A 7194-nucleotide genomic window follows, 5' to 3' on the forward strand; every position below is an offset into this window, starting at 1 on the left:
CATCAACCGTGCCTTTGAACCCGGCCGGGGATGGAGCAGCCACAGCTTCTCTGGGCAGCCTGTACCAGTGCCTTAGCACCCTCACAGTGAAGAATTTCTTCCTAATATTTAATCTAAGCCTACTGTCAGTTTGAATTGAATCCATTTTGTCCTGTCACTCCATGCTCTTTTAAAGAGACTCTCTGATTCTTTCTTGTAGGCTTTCTTCAGGAAGGACACTGTTAGGTCACCCCAAAGCCTTCTCTTTTCCAAATGAACAATTCCAGTTCTCTCACCCTTCCCTCACAGAAGAAGTGCTCCATCCATCCAATCCACTTGTATAATATTTGTATATAGTTTAGTGTAGGAAGTTTTATTATAGTTCTCACTTTAAAGAGACTCTCTGATTCTTTCTTGTAGGCTTTCTTCAGGAAGGACACTGTTAGGTCACCCCAAAGCCTTCTCTTTTCCAAATGAACAATTCCAGTTCTCTCACCCTTCCCTCACAGAAGAAGTGCTCCATCCATCCAATCCACTTGTATAATATTTGTATATAGTTTAGTGTAGGAAGTTTTATTATAGTTCTCACTTCCCTTGATTATATGCTGTCAATTTCTCATTACGTTGGTCACATGCAAAGATAAGGGAGCTGCAAATATAAATGAGAACAAAATAATTTCTTGCTCTCAGGTCTTAGACTAGTCTGTGCTTCTCTACTCTGTTGATACCTGTCAGGTCATTGGTCTTTAGTTCTTTGCAGAAACAGAAGAGGTGATGGAATAGCATGGATCATTTTCATGTGATGAGACTATTTACCTGCATGTAGTCTGTAGTTTTATAAATCGAAACTGCACGAGTGATGGGAGTTCTCAGTCATTGCAAAGTTAATTTCAAAGCAAACCATGCTTCATGCAGAAGATACGCAGTACTCAGTGGCTATAACAAAGCTCTGGAGCAAACCCACACTTATTTGTGCAGGTTGATCACTGTGCATGTACCTGTTCTGCAGCCAGGACCTCAGCTAATGTGACAGATAAATCTGAAGTTTTACTGTGAACATCCTAATCCAGCATGAAAGAATCCCTAAGACAAAGCTGACCTAAATGACATATCCCTTCCTGCCTGTGCTGCCAGTCATGTGAATAAAAAAAGTTGAAAAATAATGATTTACCAAACCTAAAAATATTATTTGTCATGTTCTAACTACTGAAGCCCATGGGGTCTTCAGCCTGCAGTTCCATCTTCTGAAAATCCCAAATGTCTCAGGAGTACAAATGCATCTCTCCCAAAACTGCAGAGATCTTAGAAGTGCGGTGACAGCTCCTTGGAGATCCACATCTCTGCTGACATACTGCTTAGCCAGTTTGAACCCAACATAACAAGGCAGCTCTGCTCAAATTGGCCATCAGCATAGACTGAGTTAAGCTTATATCCATCTATAATATATGCCTGTATGTATGCCAAACTTGGACAACATTTTGGCTGGCTTTTGGGAAGCTGGCTAAGGAGTTTCACCACTTCCTTTTTGTTCTGTTTCTGCCCTGACAGTCCTTCAGGCAAATGCTCTATTTTTATTTGACATATATGCACATGGTCCATTTCCACGTGTGTGTGTGCTTAGGAATTTATTCCTGCTCTGTCTTGCCCTCCCTTGGAAGGCTGCTGCTCAGACCTTCTCCTAGCAAGATGAAATCTCGGGAAAAATCCAATGAAGTTAAAATGCTGCAGAGCAAATTTATTATTGTTGTTATAGGCCCCTGTTCAGGAAAGTACTTAAGTATGTGCTTAAGTCCATTGAAGTCATCAAGACTTAGGAACATGCTTAAAGTCAAGCATATACTTCCTCTGAATTGGGATGTATTTCAGCACATGCTTAAATGCTTTCCTGAACCAGTGCCACAGTCAACAAGAGTGTCATGTGACACACAGGGTTTGTGCAACGAGATTTACTTCTTACTTGAGACCTACCAGTGCTGCTCTATGAATGTACAGTTCTTCGCTTGCCTCTCCGTTGGTGGCACTCCAAAGAGCTCATTGGCTTTTACATTTGGAAGAGTAGTTGTGAAACAAAAAAAAGACAAGAAACTGGAAAAAAAGATCCTTACTAAAGCAATACCTTGGCATGTCTGATCTCATGTTGCAACTAATGTTTTTTCCCTGCAATGGAGATTTGTGCTATTGTGTGTGTGGTATAATTACCAAGACAGATTTTTTTTTTGTCTTAATGGTGCAATAAATAGGATATTTCCTGGCCTGTTCTGTGTTTCAAGTATGATTTTCACTTCCCCTTTGGGTTCTGAACGTAAGGAGAGTAAGTGTCAAAAGGCAGGAGCTTTCCCAATTTTAAAACAGACAGGGTGTAACCATGTGTAATGTGAGCCTTGATTTTGATTGTAGGGATGAAATCAAATCCTTCCTTAATCCTTATTGGGAAACATTGAGGTGAATTAGCCTGCCTGCTTTTGTTAACCTGTTAAAATCCTTTTGAAAAATAAATATGCTTTAGTGTCATTAAAAAATATCTCCCTGCTTTGCCCTAGAATCTAACAGACCACTGGAGTGGCCTCAGTGCAGTGAAAAATAAAAGGAGACTAGATAAAGCCAAATATATTTTCCTGGAAGAAAACTCAGTGCATTCCTACACGTGACTATTTCCAGAGCTGCCATTTTTAAGTTAGATGCTTAGTCATTATTAATGACGGTGTATTTCTTTATTTTGGGAATAACTGAAACTGAAACTTGCCTTTTGTTCCTCCCTTAAAGATAGTTAAAATAATATGCAGTTGTCCGTGTGCACTGCAGTCCCTGTGCATGTACCAGCTGGAATATTTTTGGATCAAGTGAGGAAGTTTACTCCAGGTATTTCATTTATAGCAAAGTATTAGCTTGAACTCAAGACGAGCTCCCTGTTCACATCATTCAGCTGTGCTGTGCTGTGGTTGGAGGATCTCAATACTGCCACGACTTGACACAAGCTCATAAAATCACCAAGGCTATTTTTTCTCCCTCCTGAAACCTCTTTAATTTTGTAAATTGATAATGTGTCTGTACATCTCCCACTTGTGCACACAAATGTCTTTAAGGTTGAATTAATTAATTAAAAATAGCTGAACTATTTAAGGAGGAGCACCTTATAAATATTAAAGGAGAACATCTTGTTCATTCTTGCCATTACTCAGATAGAGGCAAGTAGCTGGTATGACTATGGGCTTTTCCTGATGTCATCATGCTGAGTTCCGGGGCAGGACCTTGCATAAGTTGGTGTGAAAGACCTAAACAGCTGGAGATTAAATAGAAAAGCATAATTTTTAGTAGGTATACTAATGAAAGTAAGTTTGTGGGAAGCAATAGGAGCAGAAAATGATGTTTCCAAGATGGAACAGAATAGTTCTCTAGAAATTATGCCTCCATGAACTCCAGGCTTTCCTATTGCTGAGCTCCCCATTCATCCCACTTAAATTCAGATACTCATTGGATTCAGTCAAAGTGAAAAGTGGCCAGATTCGTCTTTTGTATGTGCGTCTTGGCCTTGCCCACACAGGAGATTTTCCCTTAGGCATCTCAGTTAAACTTCAGTGAGATGAGCTTTAGCCACGGAGTTTCATCCAGGAAAACTTCAAATCTGTTTTACTCTTCCACAGTCACTCTGGGAATATGGCTTTTCAGGTAAGGACCTTCTATATATGGAGAAGGAGGCTCTGAAACCCTTTCACAGCTTTGGGGCTTATAATGCACTTTAGCGACTCTGTTTCCTTTATCCTACTGCCCACAAAGCCTGAAGTCTATCCCTAGCTGCAATCAGAATTGTCAGAACTGTCCCTAGTTGCAATCACTATATCAGAAATGTTCCAACATTACTAGCAGGGAGAGTGCATATATCATCAGCTTGCTCCATTTTGTAAGTGGTTGGTCACTTTTGCTGTTCTTCAGGGAAGCTCCATGAGAAAGCTTTTGTGCTCATTTGTGAACAACAGCAGGGATAAATGGTGTTCTCAAGCTTGTCAATTATTTGTTCTTTTCTTTCCATCCACTGTTTGACTTCTCAATCTTGATGAAGGTATTATTTAATTCCTGCCTTTCTGAGCCCTTATCCTTGGGCAGATACATAATAGGTTGCTGTTTAGGCACTACCAGGGTGCTTTAAGAAAACTGTTTTTCTTTGAAGCTAAGAGTGACTAAGTTTGGGAAGTTCTACCTTCTTTCTCATTTCCTCCTGGTAGTTAAGTATTTCAAGGGATCTTGAAACACTCTGATAAGTCTTTGAAGTTATTACCTACTAAGATTGTGCTTTTTCTGAGTGCTGAACATTGAATTACTGACTGCTGTTAGAAGCAATGAGAAAGGATTCACAAAACCAGCCGAGCCTTGCCTATAATTTCTGCAGGAAAAGAGCTGAATTTAATGGATAAATTGTGTTGCTGGGGTGATTTTGATTCTGTTCTCTTCTTTGTCACCAGTTTGCCTTGTGATTTGTGGTAGCGTTTTCAGTTGTGCCAGTCACATGAGATCAAAATCCATGAGTCAGTCTCCACCCAAATCATGAGCCTGGCTTCCAGATCCAGAAGCTTTGAACTGAAATCATGCCATACTTTTTTCTTTAGTTTATCTTTTTTTTTCTGGAATTTCTTCTGTCTATTCCCAATGTGTCTCTAATAATTAATGTTTCCAACTCCTTTGAAAGTATTGGAAAGATATTTTGACTGTTTGAGGCTGTTGAAGGCCTCATTTGACCTACACAATTAATTTTTTTGGACCACCAAGTGACTCTTAATTCTTCCAGATTTCACATCTTTCTTCTTTCTCCAATGGCTCCTGCATCCCTTAGCCTCTAAAGACCCATCACCTCTGTTTCTTCCTTGTCATTCAGCTGCTCTGTCCACCCTTTAGTTCTCAGGTCTTGAGAGGGTTTTCACCATTGCTTTGAAACACAAAGAACATGTAAAAAGATGCAGAACTGGGTAAACCTTAACTTTTATATGAGAATATATAATTAAAGAGAGCAAGGAAATTATGTTCTCGAGTCTCTTTCCTGAAAGACATGAAATTATTGCTTACAGCACAAGAAGTGGGTGATGAAGACAGGCAGGAATTTGCCTCCATGCAGGATGGAGACCTACAGGAGGACTGGAGCTTTGCATGTTATTGTGTGACAAGACCCTTTTGCTCTCAGGGTATTTGCAGAACTTGGCAAACCAGGGTTTTACACTCACTTTAAAGGCAGTCAGGTGAAAAGTTAAACCAGATTCAATGAATTTATAAGCCAAAGTAATTCCAGAGAAGGTATGATGAGAATCAGTTCTCCTGCCTGTGCTCTTTTGCCCTGCAAATCAGTTGTCGATCTGTTTGTCTTCAAATTTTAGGCTTGTAAGATATTGTTTACAGACTCAGTTAACTAACTCCATTATGAAGGATATGATTATGATTGAGATGGTGAAAAAGCCAAGGGGAAATTTGATGTCATATTGCTGTTTTCTCCTATAGCATTTGTCTCTTTTCAGGAAAGGTAAGAAGTTAAAAGTTCTTGTCAGTGGTTTAACGAGCCAAAACCAAAGCAGCAAATGTTACTTTGTGCTTTAGTGGTGCCTGATATTCCCGTGGTTACATTGTTGCTGTTGCCATGAAATTTGCAGAACAGAGCTAACTATTTAATTAATACAATTTTGCAGAACCACGCTATTCACACCTTAAGTAGATGGGGAAAATACATCTTCTCTTGCTCATCCTCATGCCCTACCTTTCTTTCACCCACATTCTTTGCTGATTCTTTCATATTCCATATGCCTGGCCTATTGCAGATGCATAATTTCAGGTACAACTGAAACCAGACTGTTCCTCTCTATATCTAAATACCTCTAGAGTCTGAAACTGAATCTGAACCCAGACCAACTTCATGGCAGGTTGCCTCCAAGCCTTGAATCTTCACTCTCTCCATAGTTTGATACATAGGAAAAATGGAATTTGTTTTTAAACCCAGAATCATCAAAAGCTGAATTCAGGACATGAGAAGGTTACTTGATGCCTACCAGAAAACCTTTCAGCTAAACATTTCACAGGCAAGGCCTGCATTTGTAGCAACTGGACATGTCTCAAAATGTTTCTAGTTGTGCAGTGGATGTGTCACAGAGCTGCAATAATTAGAAGTGATTCTTTCTTTAAGACAGAGAAATGCTACCTCACAGCTCAAATATTAATAAGATAAAATTTATGAGGGCCAACAGAGTAATGTAATATTGCCTCCAAAGGAAAAGGGCATTTATTTGCTTAGCTCTTTCATCAGTCGTATTCGGACACACACTGTGTGCATAAAACACAGTTATGCAACCCATGTGGGTCAACAGCGGAAGGTTGGTTGCTTCACCAGGATTATAAGAATCTTTTAAACACAATGGTACCACAAATTAAAATGGAAATCTATCAAAACCATTATCGTCCTGAAAGTTTTGGCCACGAGCATAATTATTGTAGAAGGATGTTGTCCTTGGACTCAGCTTTGGCTCAGTTCAGCTGGTGTTATTTGTATCCCTCTATGGCTCAGAGTCAGCATTTGCATGGCTAAGGACCATAAATTTTTAGAGGAAAAAATAGGCTGTTTCCTCAATGCTAACACTAGCAGTTTTTTATTGTTTTGTAGTGGTTTGTAGGCAACCCATTAGGTACCAGAGATAGGAACAGACTGAATGCTGCAGCTGAAATCTGCCTTGAACTTTGGAAGGATTTGGATGGAGTTTTCTGTGGATCTGATTGTGTCGGAGACAGTTGCTTTACTGCATATGAATAAGAATGAGTCAATGTCCAGAGTATTGGAGTTTAAATCTAAAGTCTACATTTTAGATAGCAAAATAGTGAAGCAGATCTTGAGCTGATATAAGCTACAGCCCACAGACTTAAATAGAACAGAAAACCTGTCCTGAGTTTTTCTAGCCTGTCCATGAAGCAGAAAGTTCTGTAGGGATGAGACTAATTCAAAGAACACCCTGGATGTTGTTTGCCATTAGCAAGGGACATGTCTCCTTACCCAGAACGTCCCTCAGAAAAGGCTCCATGTTACTTTCTTGAGTTCCTGATGAAGGCTGAATCGTGCTGTAACTCCATGCTTTTGTTGATGATAAGCTGTACTAAATAAGAGACATTGCTAGTTATTTTTAAACTGGTTATTTTTCTTTCAGCATCCATTTTTCCATCTTGAGGGAGGTAAATGACTAACAAGTCTGAAAT

This window comes from Acanthisitta chloris, unplaced genomic scaffold (assembly GCF_000695815.1).
Source record: "Acanthisitta chloris isolate BGI_N310 unplaced genomic scaffold, ASM69581v1 scaffold7150, whole genome shotgun sequence".
Taxonomy (NCBI): domain Eukaryota; kingdom Metazoa; phylum Chordata; class Aves; order Passeriformes; family Acanthisittidae; genus Acanthisitta; species Acanthisitta chloris.